The sequence below is a fragment of the Pangasianodon hypophthalmus genome, chromosome 18 (genome assembly GCF_027358585.1).
Source record: "Pangasianodon hypophthalmus isolate fPanHyp1 chromosome 18, fPanHyp1.pri, whole genome shotgun sequence".
In the NCBI taxonomy this organism is placed as follows: domain Eukaryota; kingdom Metazoa; phylum Chordata; class Actinopteri; order Siluriformes; family Pangasiidae; genus Pangasianodon; species Pangasianodon hypophthalmus.
In genome coordinates this window covers 1,010,459-1,028,152 of record NC_069727.1, presented here as the reverse complement: position 1 = coordinate 1,028,152, position 17,694 = coordinate 1,010,459, and the positions used below count along the sequence as shown (strand labels likewise).

General features: G+C 39.2%; 1 protein-coding gene across 4 annotated transcripts in view; it reads right to left on the bottom strand.

Annotated features, from left to right (window-relative positions):
- syt1a (synaptotagmin Ia) overlaps positions 1–17,694 on the bottom strand; it is a 232,393-nt gene that overhangs the window by 192,023 nt on the left and 22,676 nt on the right. The window contains exon 1 of one of the 4 annotated variants that reach the window (XM_053241615.1): positions 10,667–11,791. The exons of the other annotated variants lie outside the window; for them this stretch is intronic. The gene's annotated coding sequence lies outside the window, so the exon portion shown is untranslated. Of the gene's footprint in view, positions 1–10,666; positions 11,792–17,694 lie in introns of those variants that run through there. 4 annotated transcript variants of the gene reach the window in all.

The window sequence follows — 17,694 nt, the reverse complement described above, 5'->3', positions numbered from 1 at the left end:
CTCAAAACATACTGAAAATGTGCAAAACACGCAAAACACACTTGAAACTTGTAAAACACACTTAAAACACACTCAAAACACGCAAAACACCAACAAAACACACTCAAAATGCTCAAAACATACAAAACACACTCAAAATGCACAAAACACAGTCAACACATACTCAAAATGTGCAAAACACAAGCAAAGCTCACACAAAGCACACATAAAACACACTCAAAACACACTCGAAACACACTCGAAACGTAAAGCGCACTCAAAAAGCGTCAAACACACTCAAAACACACAAAACACATGCAAAACACGCAAAACACACTCAAAATGCGTAAAACACATGCACAGCTTCACACTGTGACGTTTTTCAAAAACACGCACGTCTACATAAACACTGCACTTTAAATTTTCTTCACCTTTTCAAAAAGCTTCATTTTCAGTGACACAAACCAGCGTTTGCGTGCGGACAGCAGACCAAAACACATCTGTATACTGTACATGTGGGCGGAGCCTGAGTGCCCTACAGTCATCAGGCCAGAATAATGAACACTATTTAATATTTAAGAGATGATTGTTGGAGTTTTATCAGATAGACAGTGTGTAGAATCTTTGTTCTGTAAAAGAGCAGATTTTTCATATATTTTGCAAATGTGTGTCTGTTTAAATTGATGAAGCCTCATTTGCATAAAAAATGCTGATTTCTGAAAATCTTCATATGGAAAAAATACTTGCAAGAACCATCAGCAATCAACTGGTGAAGATTCAGCGATATTTATTTGTAAAAATGATAAATTATAATGATTATTATGTAATAAATAATTAAACGCCTACAGACCGTGTCTGAATGGATTTCTATTCATAACAGCTCTGTTCTATTTTAGATTTAATTTCACTACGTTTTATGTTATGTGCATCGATTCATCCCGAAATATGAGCTCATATATTACTGAGTCACGTTTTGATTAATCGGAGTAAATCGATAATTGCGGTTATAAGGATGTTTTGTCTCAGTTCAGACACTCTGGGGTAAAACCGTGAGGGTGTGTTAGTGTGAGAGTCGCCTGGTTGGGTGGTGCTACGACACCGAGTTTAATTATCGTCCGTGTAACAGCCCTCAGGTGGGTTCTGTTCTCATTTATCGAGCAACAATCAATTCCCACAAGTCTTTATTTCAGGTGTGTGACTTTCAGCAGCCAGAACAGCCAAATTGAACTGAATTGAACTGAAGTGAATTGAATAAAGTTTATTAACCCCCCCAAAGGGACAGTGGGTTTACTGACCATCATTAACACCACAGCAGCAACAACATCAAATTAACATTAACTGAGGACACACTCCACATCCTCTCTCGCTTTATTAATCTTTTTATCCTGCATCGACATTCAGCACTGATTTAATCAACCGCAGATTAAATACTGACATTTACCTTTTAGCATTTAGCAGATGTCTTTCAACAAAACGACTCAATTTATTCGTTTTACAGAAGAAAACCCGAGCGCAGAGCTGAGCAGTTATTACATCTACCTCTGAACATACACCAAGCGCTAGAATCTCAAACATCTGGCTAGTGGGGTTTTTTCTGAAATATCCACCATTAAAATAAACATGACAATTCTAAAAAAAAAAAAAAAAAGGTTATTAAAGGAACTAGAAGACGAGAGAACGCTGGAAACTAGAGAACAAGGAAATAAAAGAACTATGAAACACTGGGACTCGGGAAACTTCAGTAACTAGCTAACAGTGAAAACAACGTCTAGCTAGCGTTCTTCCTGAAATATCCGCCATTAAAAACGACTTACAATGAAATGCTTTACAATTATAGAATCACAACTATAACTAATCACTTTAAATTCCACTTAGTGAAAGCTGGAAACTAGAGGATTAAGAGAGCATTGGAAACAAGTCAGTAAACTACAGAGTGTCCTAAAAGTCCATACACAGAGGAAATGAACACTTTTAAGCAAAATGTCTTCCAAAGTTTTTCATACTTAGTTTATATTATATATTTTTTTCACATAGCCTTTAAGAATGCCTTTGACAAACGAAGAACGTATTGAAATCGGGAAGCTGTCGCAAGGTTGCGATGGACTTTAACAGGAAACGTGGTGAGAACATCACACACACGACACTGTCACCAAACTTATTAACAAATCCAAAAAGACTGGAAGTGTTTTGGACCAATGGAGAAGTGGACGTCCAGGAAGATCCACTGACGAAGACACGACCCACGTGGTGCTGGTGTACACAATCCCCTGTGTGTGGAGACGTCTGGGACACGCTGAAGAAAGCTAGGGAACTCTGGAAATCAGAGAACAAGGAAACTGAGGGATCAAGCAAACATTGTAATCTGAGTCACATGGCTAGAAAACGAAGGGAAAGTGAAATAAAGGAACCAAAAACCAAGAAACACTGGAAACAATAGGGCCTTTCGCACCACTTTATTTCCAGAACTAAATTAACTGTACTGAAGTACAGGGCGATTTTGCGTGAACTATTTCCCAGTACTGTTTAAAGGGTTGTATTCGCACCGACAGCGGGCACTAGGAAGTGACGTAAGCTGGTCGACAGCCACGTCATTTGTGCGCAGCGTTCAACAACGGAAACAAAGAAGAACAACGTAAACAACCGGAGGATGGAGGACGCTGTGATCGGAGCTGTGTTGCACTTCAGCATCCATCCATCTATCGCTGTTCTCCATACTTGTGAAATAAGTTGACACTACAGTATGTTTACACGGCGTTTTAAATCATGGCGTTTTCGTACGCGTTTGGCCAATCAACGTCTACTTACATCACGGATAGTACCAGTCGTGCTGGTTAGACCCTGCTCCGGAGGAGGAGCTCATTTGGTTCTCGAAAAAGACAGCCGGTACTAAAATCACACCCAGTTCCTGAGGTGCGAAAATGCCAAAAAGTGGGTAGTTCCACAATTAGTTCAGGTACTATGAAAAGGTTCCCGTGGTGCAAAAGGCTACCCTACTGAGACCCAGGAAACTAGGAAATAGTGTTCATTTTTCTGTTAACTAAAAAACTAGTTAACAGTGGAAATCAGGGAATATAGGCACTATGAAACACTGGAAACTAGGACACATGGAAATCAGGGAACTAGAAAAGAAACTAGAACCATTAGAAAATGAGGAACACGAATATTATGGAAACTAGAGAACGTAGGGAACATGGAAACTGAGAGAATAAGTAGTCTAGTGGAGAAGATATCAGCAAGTATTGGAAACAAGGTCACACGGAAATAAGGGAACTAGATTACTAGGGGACATCAGAAACTGGTGAACAGGTGAAAGTGGAGAAAATTATCAAACTAGGGAACGAAACAAACTAGAACCACTATGAAAAAGAGCAAGACTGAACTATGGAACAATAAAACCAGGGCACGGTGGAAACTAGAGAACATGAACACTGGAAATAAGTCAGTAAAGGAACTAGACATTGAGGGAACACTAGAAATGAGCGAACGAGCGAGCTAGCAAGGAAATAGCAAAAACTGGAAGTCATTCGCATGGAAACAAGGGAACTAGAAAACATAAAGGAAGTGAAAACTGGGAACCAGGAAACTTGGGAATGTTGGTAACTAGGAAACAGTGCAAACAATAAGAAGTAAAAAAAGTACAGAATGTTGGAAATGAGGGGATTACGTAAACTAGCTAGGAAAGCTACTAATAATGCATATTTCATTTATTTGTGAGTGAATATATTGCATATTTAATTATTCCAAACTTTACATGTCAGTCGTTTACAATCGGACATGTTTATGATTTGGGATTTGTAGCATTCCCAGGAATTGACAATATATTTTGGAATGACTCGATTGGAATGACGTAATCAGCCCAACCCGTTCCTGCTGAAGATACTCCCACTCCATCATTCTTCCGTATCAGCAGCATTGTGTGGAACTCTGAGCAGCGGAAGATCCGAGGCAGTGTGAGGTGCTGCTCATCACGTTCCCGTTTAAACAGTCCTTTGTTCTGAGTGTTTTCGCAGATTTAAAGGTCTCTATATTTTCATCAAGACAGCGAATCGATAGCTCGTTGGAGCTCTAGCCAGGGGCGCTCACTCTTTAACCACTAATGTGGTTTTTTTTCTGTGCCGGAGAGCTTTAACCTCTAAACAGGAAACACAGAGTGACAGGAGGCCAGCGCTGACCTTTTTGTCCCTCTGTGAGCCCTGTACTTTACAGCATGGCAGGAAGTAGCCCTTGGTTCATTGAGGCTAATATCAAACGGGGAACAGAAGGTTACAGCACACTAACAGATCACATCCGGTTAACCTCAACATGAAAAAGGATTTAAATACATTAAATCATCTCACGCAGCGCCTCCGTGTGGAGAAAAACAGAACTGCAGCAGAATAAATAAAGACGTAATTAGCGTAAATAAGTGATTAACGCCGTGTGTGTTGCTGTAACATGATCAACGATGGGTGACGTGATGTTGATTACGTACACAAAGTTGATTATTTTCCTATATCAGCACATCCCCAAGTGTTTTACTCCTCTTATACCACAGCAATTTGCCAACGATTACATTTATAAAAAAATGATTAAAGAACGCTACCGGTTGATAGTCATTATTTAACGTTGTGGAATGTCTACAAAACAAGCTTAGCTATCAAAATCTTTTTTTTTAATACTTAGAGTGTTTTTTCATGAATCTCTGAGCACATTTGAGGAAATTGTTGACATTCTTTAAAGGTCTGTCTTTTTTCCAAGACTGTTACTCATCTTATGGCTATGTGCTAGCTAGCTAAACTGAATTTTTTTTGTTAGCATCCCTTTTTTGATGGTAATTAGAAGAAAATATTGATATTCTTTCTAGCGTATTTGAATTGTTTCTATTGTTCTTTGCTTTTATATTGTTTATATAAAAGACATCACGGCTATATGGCGGCTACGTGAATGTTAATATTGTATAGTTAGACTCATTTTTCATTAATTTGTGAACACAGTTGAGCAAAAAATAATTGTTGATATTCTTAACTTTGTGTTTTTTCCTTGATTATGTGCCTTTATTTGCCTCATGGCTACACACTAGCTAGCTAAAGATGAATGTTTTACAGTTAGCTTAATTTTTCAGTAATCCAATTTGAGGAAAATGTTAATATTCTTGACATACTTGTTTTGTTTTCACTTTCCATGCTCCTTCGTGTTGAGTTTTCTGTCTACGTAAATATTATGAAAATTCGCGTAGTATTCAAGCACGTAACCGTTTTCGCTTTAATTAGAATGATGCACTGCAATACTGATATATGGTCGCAGCCCTATAGAGTACACAAGCATGAGGGAGACTGAAGGACATTGGAAATATATAGTTTCTGCACCTGTAGTGTCTGTACTCGAGCGATGAGAAAGACAGGGAGAGAGAGAGAGAAAGAGAGAGAGAGACAGGTAAAGAGGGAGGAAAGCTCTCACAGAAGTGATGGATGTCTGTGATGAAAAAGACGAGAGGAAAAAAAAGAGCTCAAGGTTGAAACAATGACCAATGAGGCGACAGTGGAGGAGAGGAGGGATGATTGATTCGGGTGAAAGAGGAGAGACCTCGAGCTACTATCAGCCCTAAATGAGACTTCAGTATTCTGCTCGTTCCTCGTTTATTCACACAGTGGAAGAGAAAGAACTCGACCCCGTCTGGCTGCATGAGAGACGGAAAGAGAATCGGCAATAAAAGAGACTGAAATATAAAAAGCAGTCCAGTCGGCAGCGCACCCTACAGTACCGCGGGCCGGAGAGCGGGTCATTCTGCTCCTCTTTTCATCCCGTTCTCACTTTTCTGCTGGCTTTTTTGAAGCGTTTCACTGGCAGACGGAGAGTCTGGGTCTGAAACATAAATCAGACACGCAGTAATGGAGCTTTTATGACCCACAACTGCCTCTTCTGATCCGACCACCAGCGAACGCCATCAAACACAAACTTTGTGTTGATATTCCTGATGTGTGTGTCTCGTTTCCACTGAGTCTTCACGCTGTCAGTATTAAAGACTTATCAGTTATACATAAACTACAATCTTTACCAACATATCTGAGAGAAATATTGATATTCTTGAGAATTTTGATTTATTTCCTCTGTCTTTACATTGCTGTAAAAAATCCTTAGGAAAATGTGTAATGGTTTCATAACGGCAAGCGACTTAATGGTGTCCATCAGCTCCCTGTAGGATTCCATTAAGGATTTTCTGGTTAAATACCACCAGCACCCAATAAGACCTTTATTCATGAGTATATGGATACCATCAGAATAAAATTACACAAACCAGGAACCATTAGGAACATCAATCTACCATTACAAAGCACATTAGGAACCAGTAGAAATCTCTGTTGAATTGTACTGATTTTTAGAAAGGGTGGATAGCCAAATGCTAGCTAGCTAAACCATCATTTTTGGAGTTAGAGTCTTTGTTTTCTCAGTAATTTACTGTAATACCGACTTGAACGCTATGTTCTGGCTAGCTAAAGCATTAGCATCAGTTATCAGCTAGCTTAAAATCTGCTTTCGTATTTCCCAGTTGCCTAGCAACAGTGTTCTCATGACTGTGACTAACTGAAGAGTAAGAAATTCATATGTCGTGAGCTCAAAGTCACAAGTTCCACCTGAACTCAAGGGGTCGTGTGTGTTACCCACAATGCACTCTGAGCGTCGAGTTGGTTTTGCACAGTTAACTTTTAGATCAGTGTGTAAAGAAATAAGGTGTGAAGTTAAAGAGATGTGTTTAGCGTGACTGCGTCCTCGGCATCGCGATATCTGTAGATCGCTAATCTCATATGCTAAGCGCTGATTAGCTGCTAGTTTTATTCGTTTTATTATCTTGTGACTTGTTTGCAGGTTGTAGCTTGTGTTCACTGTGTGGGAGACAGCATCTGACCAAAAGCTCCAATTAAAGCTCTCAGTGACAGGTACACTCACTACTGCATCGTGTGTGTGTGTGTGTGTGTGTGTGTGTGTGTGTTATTCAAACCCAATTATTAGCCACTGAGTGACAGGAAAGTAAAAATAAAAAGCCCACGAGCTTTGTAGCTCTGAACATGCTCTTCCACTTCACATGCTCTCTATTCCCTCGACCCCCTGTATCGCTCTTTCATGTTGCACAGGCAAATTGATAGATAGATAAATAAATAAATAAAAGGATAGACAGATGAATGAATGGCTAACTAGCTGGTGGAGCAATAGACAGATAGATAGATGATGCATTCAGCATGTTAATTTTTTTTTTTTAGTTTTGAAACATGCAATCTGGATGAAAACATGCCATCCCACCATTATTCTCCCCCTCTCTCTCTCTCTCTCTCTCTCTCTCTCCCCCCCTCTCCATTTCCCTCTCCATCTCTGACTCTCTCTCTTTCTCTCTCGGTCTCTCTCCCTGTCTCCCTCTCTGACTCTCTGTCTCTCTCTCTCTCCCTCTCTCCCTCTCTCTGTCTCTGTGTCTCTTTCTCCCTCTCTCTCTCTGACCCAGAAAAACAGCGAAGCCTCCACACAGAGAGGCAGATGAGGAGAGAAGACACTGCAAAAATATAAATAACTCTGCACCAGTTACATGTGTAATGACGACTTCTAAAAGCCTGAAAGTTTACAGCGTGAAACGAGGAGTGTCTCAGCCATGTAGTAATGCAGCAAAATAAACCCAACTGTTCATCTGCTATTTAACCTGAGTTCCTCAAACCGTGCACGGGTGAGAGTGATGTAGTGATGTAGTGATGAATTAGACGATAAATGCTAGCTCTGGTGTTTGAGATTGCTGGAGAATGTTGGTGTGTTCTTATATGATGTACGTTAGTAAAAGTTGATATTTGATGGTAAATACTGGTATTTGTTGGTGTTTGAGGAGAGAATGATGGTGATGGATGAAGGGTGTTTGTGGATTTTGGTGTTTGATGATATTTAATGGAAATGTTTCATGTTACTAGATAGAGAATGATGATGTCTGTGGTGTATGATATTAAATATTGGTGTTTTATGGAAAATGCTGGTGTTTGATGAGGATTGTTTGCAGATGATGGTGCTTGAAGGTGAATTCTGATGTTTGATGGGAGGATGGATGGTGAATGTTGGTATTTAATGAGGAATGATGGTGAGTATTAGTGCTTGATCAAGGATGTTTACAAAAGAATGTCTGTATATGGTCTGGGAAGTCTGGTGTATGGTGTGTGATGGTGAATGCCGGTGTGTGATGGAGAATGTTGATGTGGTTGATAGTGAATGTTGGTGTTTGATGGAGAATGTTGGTGTGTTTGATGGAGAATGTTGAGGTGTTTGATGGAGAATGTTGGTGTGTTTGATGGAGAATGTTGGTGTGTTTGATGGAGAATGTTGGTGTGTTTGATGGAGACTGTTGATGTGGTTGATGGTGAATGTTGGTGTTTGATGGAGACTGTTGGTGTGTTTGATGGAGACTGTTGGTGTGTTTGATGGAGACTGTTGGTGTGTTTGATGGAGAATGTTGGTGTGTTTGATGGAGAATGTTGGTGTGTTTGATGGAGAATGTTGAGGTGTTTGATGGAGAATGTTGAGGTGTTTGATGGTGAATGTTGGTGTGTTTGATGGAGAATGTTGAGGTGTTTGATGGAGAATGTTGATGTGGTTGTTGGTGAATGTTGAGGTGTTTGATGGAGAATGTTGGTGTGTTTGATGGGAAGTGTTTTGAAACTTGGGTTCAGTCGTGTGAACAGTTCTTCATCCTACACACATAATCTGAACCACGCATGTTAACTAGCATATATGCTAACTAGAACATACACAGGTTTATCCCCGGATTGATCCGGTTATGGGTTCCCTAAAATTTTAAACACCGCTTAATCTAATCTCACAAAACACATAATAATACTATAGGATGTAATAAGTATATATAATTCTGTATATTTATTACTTGCTTAAATAGACACTAACACCGTATCACAACTATATCAAATATTTAAATTGTAGATATAAGAAAAATGGTTGGCATCTTGCTATGGAAGGTGTGACTAAGCACAAATTAGCACTTATTTCAAATGCAGTTAATAAAGACAGAAATGATTCCACTAATGTGAAATTTGCAGCTATTATTCCACTACAATAGATTTTAGATGACAAACAGTAAACAGAGAACAAAAGAACAGTGTGTGATGGTATTGTGGGTAATTGCTATGACATGCTAGCTCGACCTGTCAGCTTCAATAAGTGTCTCGCTTGTGTAACAGACCCGAAGAACCCATCGTGAAGCTCTGGATCTCTCCATCTTGCCCTCATGCCACAATGTGAGCAAGAAAAGGTCAGAGCTTCCTCCCTTCAGAGCTCCCTACAGTATGGCCGTGTGTCCGTGTCCCTCTGCCAAACGTCCCGCTAACCTCCAGTCTGTCTCATTACACACACACACACACACACACACACACACAGATTTGATATCGAGTGCCCTCTTCACTGTCTGTACAGCTGAGGTTATTTATAACCCCAGCAGTCCAGTAATAACCCTGACAATGTTCCAGTTTATATATAAGCACTGATTCGGATTGTATTCATCAGACTGAGAACTCTCAAAGGACTCGAATGTCTCCATCAAACACTAACATTCTCCATCAAACACCAACCTTCTTTAGATTCTCTATCAAATACCAATATTAAACATCAGACAGTGCAAAACACTGACCTTCTCCATAAAACACCACAAACACCCTCATTTTTCATCAAACACCAAACAGTATTCACCAAGACCAACCCTCAACTATTTCCATTGAAACACCAACATCCTTCATCAAACACCAACTCTTTCCAAGAAACACCATCAAAAAAACTAAAGAGCACCAAAAACACCAACATCAAACCCCAACCTTCTAGATTCAAACACCAAACATCATGAAACTCCAACCTTCTTCATCAAACACCAACATTTACCAAAAGAACACTACCAAACTCCAACCTGCACCATCAACCACTAACTTCATCAATGATCTTTCATAATGCTCCATCAAACTCCAAACTTCTTCAGAATTCTCTATCAAATACCAGTATTTAATATCACACACCTTAAAACACTTACACTGTCCATAAAACACCACCGAACCTCACACCAGCATTTACCACCAAATTCCAACGCATTAGATTCAAACACTAAACACCATCATACTCCAACCTTCTCTGTTCAACACAAACATCAATCAAAAACACCATCAAACTTCAACCTTCACCATAAAAGACTAACATTCATCAAAAATACCATCATACCCCAACCTTCTCCATCAAACTCCCACAAACACCATCATTACCTTCAGCAAACACTGAAATTGATCCAAAACACCATAAAACACCAGAAGGCTCTATTAAAACACCAAAATAATACTTCAACAACATTAAACAACAAACACCAGCATTAAAATTCACGCATCAGTATTTTCCATCAAACAGCTTCAACCCTTAAATTTCTCCATTACAACCCCAGTATTCAGAAATCAAACTACATCAAACACCAACAGTCACAAAAAAACACCATCAAACTCCAACCTTCCCTCATAAAACACCAACAAATTCCAGCATTACCTTCAAACACAAAGGTTTTCCACAAAAGCCCATCAAATGTCAACTTTAGTACTCCAGTAGAACACCACCTTCCCTCATAAAACACCAACCAAACACCGTCATGCACCATCATTCTCCACAAAACACCTCCATTAATACAACATTCACAGCAAAAACTCACCTTCTGATGAAACACATCCTTTATCCAGCATAAAACACCAACGCTTTCCATCAAACATGACACCAAGCAGCAGAATTCTCCATTAAACAGCAACACTCTACACGAGTGCTGGAAATCTGGAGGCTTTTAGCAGAGATTGTTGCAGTTTGTTGGTGTTTAATGGAGAACCATGGAGTTCATGGTGTTTTGTGGTGAATATTTGATGGAGTTGTGTTCATGGTGTTATCTTCAGATGGCAGTAAATGAACTCTTTCCATAAATATTCCTTCACTAAACCCCACTATGTTACATTAGTAGTATTTTAAGTAGTATTTAGTAATCAGGTTTCACTGACTGACATCTTTACAGTGTTTGTTTAACTTCATCAGGGTTTTCTTCATATCTGTGTTTAACCATGAAGTATGGCTGTCTCACACACAGGAAATGATGTCGGAGTTCCGGGGTGACTCTAATTTTGGAAATGGGAATGTTTCAAAGAGGTCCAGGATTAAAGTGTTTTCTACTGCCTTCAGAATTAACACCAAAAACACCGAACAAACATCTGCTAGCATTCCTTATATACCAACAACTGTCCATTTACACAAATGTGATTATTGCTAAAATATTCAAAATCTATTTTATTAAGAATTTCAGGGGGCTTGTATTATATTAGAGTGTTCATTATGTCATGTTTATTTACAAAAAATAATTATGTAAAGAAATAAAAAATGTAAATCTGAATATGTGTTTTAACTTGACAGACTTTGGAAATTTGGTCCCTAATGGAGCGTCCATGTAAGCTACCTTCATTCAATTTTCATTTTGAAATGGAAAAAAAAAATTAGATGCAAATGACATGTTTGAAAGTGAATATTAATGATATAATAAATATTTTTCATCATTTGGGACTAAAATTAATGGATGATGTTAAGCGAGTCGGCTGTGTATCAGTGATCACTGGGCAGCTAGTAGTAAAAAGAAGGTTCATCTAAATTAAATTCATCTAAAAATATCTACAAAACAGTGTGTTTTTATACACAGTGCCAAGAGATTTGTGCAGAAAGCTCTAAAACACTACATTTTTTTTAAAGATCAGGGTTAGCACTGATATACCTGATGTACTGCTAATATGCAGCACTAGGTGTTTTTAAAAATAGTACGAGTTTGCCTGTAAAGGAGGACAACATGACAAAAATAAATAAATAAATAAATAAATAAATAAATAAAAATCAGCCAATGCTGCAATTTAAGATTTTTACGATTTTTTTTAGTTATTAAAAGCTTTGTTATGATTTCAGATGTTAGCTAACATTTTAATTAACATGGATAGCTGGGTCGGTAGCTAACCGCGATGTTAGCTAACTAGCTAAATGGCACCTTCTCAACAGTCAACGTTTGTCAGATTGAGTGTGTTTGTACTGAAATAAATGAATTTCCCATTTTAGAGGAGATTTCTGGTGTTTGCCGGGTGTTTTGGATGAATATCTGTGTTTGTTGGTGGTGTTGATTAGAAATAGTTGGTGTCTGATGGCAGATGTAGTGGCTTCTGAGGGAAAACACTGGTGTTTGAAAGTCTAACAGTGTTTGTTGGGGAATGTGATGGTATTTGGTTTAGAAAGCTGGAGTTTGATGAGGAATGTTGGAGTTTTAAAGGACGATTCTTGAGTTTTATGGAGTTTTGTGGAGAATCATAGTGTGAAGCTGTTCATTTTTTTAAAGGGATAAATAATAAATGCAGCGTACACAGACCAAGGAGCAGCCGGTTGCTGATTATTTTGTCCATAAGCATCAAAAGAAATGTTCAGACATCTTTTTGGGTTTTATTGCTAAATAAATAAAATAAATAAAAATGTTAGCGCTTAGCACAGTGCTTGCAGAAGTGAAGATTTGACTTCATGCATAAACAGGATTTCGGTGAGTGTGTAAAGCAGCAGGTGTTGACTCGAGGTCTCTCTGTTTGGTCTCCCCACGTCGTTGCATTGTGTTTCATCAGTTTTTCAGGAGTGCAGTGTTTGGAGAAATCATTCAGACGCACACGTGGAGGCTTTTTGCATTTTTTGCAATTTCATCGCTCTTCCCCACTTGTCCGTTTTCTGAGGCCGAACTGCACGCAATCCTCAAACAAAGCAGGCAGGGTGAAAGGGATCTGAGCGGCACCACAGCCTGACGGATTGTGATTATTGTGATGTTTGCCCTGCTGCTTCTCGGTAAATAAACGCTCCTTTTTAAATAAGCACACACTCGACACGGCGAGCTGGAGGAGCTCTCGACTTCTGCCAGGAGAGCTGCACAGGTCTGCCGCTCTTTATTCAGGTTATTGTGGTTATTGTGTTTATTGTGGCTCTGGCTTTCACCTCAGTCTCTGTTAAACAATGTTCACTACACAGTCATGCTGTGTTCCACTGGCCAAGTTCATCTCGAAAGATTTACCAGTAATACCACTGGAACATCCTGTTTTTAAAAAGTATCCAATAAACCTTCATCTGTGTGGACAGACAGATACACAGAGAGACAGATACACAGAGAGACAGACACACAGAGAGACAGACAGATACACAGAGAGACAGACAGATACACAGAGAGACAGACACACAGAGAGACAGACAGATACACAGAGAGACAGACACACAGAGAGACAGACAGATACACAGAGAGACAGACAGATACACAGAGAGACAGATACATAGAGAGACAGACAGATACACAGAGAGACAGATACACAGAGAGACAGACACACAGAGAGACAGACAGATACATAGAGAGACAGACAGATACACAGAGAGACAGATACACAGAGAGACAGACAGATACACAGAGAGACAGATACACAGAGAGACAGACACACAGAGAGACAGACAGATACACAGAGAGACAGATACACAGAGAGACAGACACACAGAGAGACAGACAGATACACAGAGAGACAGATACACAGAGAGACAGACAGATACACAGAGAGACAGATACACAGACAGACAGACACACAGAGAGACAGACAGATACACAGAGAGACAGACACACAGAGAGACAGACAGATACACAGAGAGACAGATACACAGAGAGACAGACAGATACGCAGAGAGACAGATACACAGACAGACAGACACACAGAGAGACAGACAGATACACAGAGAGACAGATACACAGAGAGACAGACAGATACACAGAGAGACAGACACACAGAGAGACAGACAGATACACAGAGAGACAGATACACAGAGAGACAGACAGATACACAGAGAGACAGATACACAGACAGACAGACAGACAGACACACAGAGAGACAGACAGATACACAGAGAGACAGACAGATACACAGAGAGACAGATACACAGACAGACAGACACACAGAGAGACAGATACACAGACAGACAGACACACAGAGAGACAGACAGATACACAGAGAGACAGACAGATACACAGAGAGACAGACACACAGAGAGACAGACAGATACACAGAGAGACAGACACACAGAGAGACAGACAGATACACAGAGAGACAGATACATAGAGAGACAGACAGATACATAGAGAGACAGACAGATACACAGAGAGACAGATACACAGAGAGACAGACAGATACACAGAGAGACAGATACACAGAGAGACAGACACACAGAGAGACAGACAGATACACAGAGAGACAGACAGATACACAGAGAGACAGACACACAGAGAGACAGACAGATACACAGAGAGACAGACAGATACACAGAGAGACAGATACACAGAGAGACAGACAGATACACAGAGAGACAGACAGATACACAGAGAGACAGATATACAGACAGACAGATACACAGAGAGACAGATATTTAGACAGACAGATACACAGAGAGACAGACAGATACACAGAGAGACAGATATACAGACAGACAGATACACAGAGAGACAGATATTTAGACAGACAGATACACAGAGAGACAGACAGATACACAGAGAGACAGATATTTAGACAGACAGATACACAGAGAGACAGATATTTAGACAGACAGATACACAGAGAGACAGATATACAGACAGACAGATACACAGAAAGACAGATATTTAGACAGACAGATACACAGAGAGACAGATATTTAGACAGACAGATACACAGAGAGACAGATATACAGACAGACAGATACACAGAGAGACAGACAGATACACAGAGAGACAGACAGATACACAGAGAGACAGATATACAGACAGACAGATACACAGAAAGACAGATATTTAGACAGACAGATACACAGAAAGACAGATATTTAGACAGACAGATACACAGAGAGACAGATATTTAGACAGACAGATACACAGAGAGACAGATATTTAGACAGACAGATACACAGAAAGACAGATATACAGACAGACAGATACACAGAGAGACAGACAGATACACAGAGAGACAGACAGATACACAGAGAGACAGATATACAGACAGACAGATACACAGAGAGACAGATATTTAGACAGACAGATACACAGAGAGACAGATATTTAGACAGACAGATACACAGAGAGACAGATATTTAGACAGACAGATACACAGAAAGACAGATATACAGACAGATAAATGTAAATATCAACACAAGTGTCAGGCCAGTGTGTACGGAGAGAATTGTCTTCATCTGTGTGTGTGCGTGCGTGTGTGTGTGTGTGTGTGTGTGTGTGTGTGTAGGTAGTATCTGTGGTCAGTACATTGAATTTCATCAGGTTCTATTAGCCGAGGCAGATTGAGCTCCTGTGCTGGAAACATCGCAGCGTATTAGCTCGTCTAATGCCTCTCTGTTTGCTATTCGTCTGCTGAACAAGACCACTTTTTAGCGCAAAGTGAGGATAATGGGCTTTGACAGAACACACACACACACACACACACACACACACACATACACACACACACAAGATGAAATTATCTATTATTTCCAATGCGCCTGAGCTACAATTACTGCAGCTGCAACTTCCGCTGAGGAAAGTTGAGAGAATTTCACACGTAGGACGTTATTATAGAAACATAATCTAACACCACAATGAAGACTGTATGACAAAAATTATGCTAAACGCACACACACACACACACACACACACACACACACACACACACACATTAACTGCATTCATTCTCTTGATAGGGAACAAGTACATTTAGCCTATATGTTTATTCTCTATACCGTATGTTTAAGCTCTATATGAGTCCTGTAAGTTTATGCTCTATATGTTTAAGCTCTATATGAGTCCTGTAAGTTTATGCTCTATATGTTTATGCTCTATATGAGTCCTGTAAGTTTATGCTCTATATGTTTAAGCTCTATATGAGTCCTGTAAGTTTATGCTCTATATGTTTATCCTCTATATGAGTTCTGTAAGTTTATGCTCTATATGTTTATGCTCTATATGAGTCCTGTAAGTTTATGCTCTATATGTTTAAGCTCTATATGAGTCCTGTAAGTTTATGCTCTATATGTTTATGCTCTATATGAGTTCTGTAAGTTTATGCTCTATATGTTTATGCTCTATATGAGTCCTGTAAGTTTATGCTCTATATGTTTATGCTCTATATGAGTCCTGTAAGTTTATGCTCTATATGTTTATGCTCTATATGAGTCCTGTAAGTTTATGCTCTATATGTTTATGCTCTATATGAGTCCTGTAAGTTTATGCTCTATATGTTTATGCTCTATATGAGTCCCGTAAGTTTATGCTCTATATGTAAACCATATGTTTATGCTCTATATGTATACTGTATGTTTATGCTCTATATGTTTATGCTCTAGATCTATACCATATGTTTATGCTCTATATGTACACCGTATGTTTATTCTCTATATGTACACCGTATGTTTATGCTCTAGATCTATACCATATGTTTATGCTCTATATGTACACTGTATGTTTATGTTCTAGATGTGTACCGTATGTTTATGCTCTATATGTACTCTGTATGTTTATGCTCTATATGTGTACCATATGTTTATGCTCTAGATGTGTACCGTATGTTTATGCTCTAGATGTGTACCGTATGTTTATGCTCTAGATGTGTACCGTATGTTTATGCTCTATATGTGTACCGTATGTTTATGCTCTAGATGTATACCATATGTTTATGCTCTATATGTGTACCGTATGTTTATGCTCTATATGTGTACCGTATGTTTATGCTCTATATGTATATAGTGTATACCATATACTCTACTGTATATCTACAATATACTGTATATGTCATTTAATTAAGCTGATAAATCATTTTACTTAAATTCAACAATGCCCCACCTGACTCAGTCTCAGATATCTCTCTGGCTTTGTGACTGTAGTGTGATATTGTTCTGATATTTCATTTCCCACTGAGGTTTTCAGTAGATGTACAGCCCACTTTGCTTTAAACGAGCAGTTCACTAAAAGCGCTGTTTGTAAGAAGGGATTATGTATTATTAACATTCATAAAAGCCGTATAAGGGTGTAAGAGTGAATAGCCGAGATGAAGAGGCACTTCACATATCATGACTTCACTCTGAAATGAATTTACTGCGACAGTGACAAATTTAACCAGCTACAGAACTGAATTAACACTGCTGCTGCTAAAATCCATTCAGAACCTGAGCTCCAATAATGTGCTTCATTTATAGGTTAGTTTGTTGGTGTTTAATGGTGAATGTTGGTGTTTGGTGGAGAATGTTGGTGTGTAATGAAGAATATTGGTGTTTGGTGGAGAATGTTGGTGTTTGATGGAGAATGTTGGTGTTTGATGGAGAATGTTGGTGTGTGATGGAGAATGTTGGTGTTTGGTGGAGAATGTTGGTGTGTGATGGTGAATGTTGGTGTTTGGTGGAGAATGTTGGTGTTTGATGGAGAATGTTGGTGTTTGGTGGAGAATGTTGGTGTTTGATGGTGAATGTTGGTGTATAATGAAAAATGTTGGTGTTTGATGGAGAATGTTGATGTTTGGTGGTGCATGTTGGTGTTTGATGGAGAATGTTGATGTTTGGTGGTGCATGTTGGTGTTTGATGGAGAATGTTGGTGTTTGATGGAGAATGTTGATGTTTGGTGGAGAATGTTGGTGTTTTATGGTATT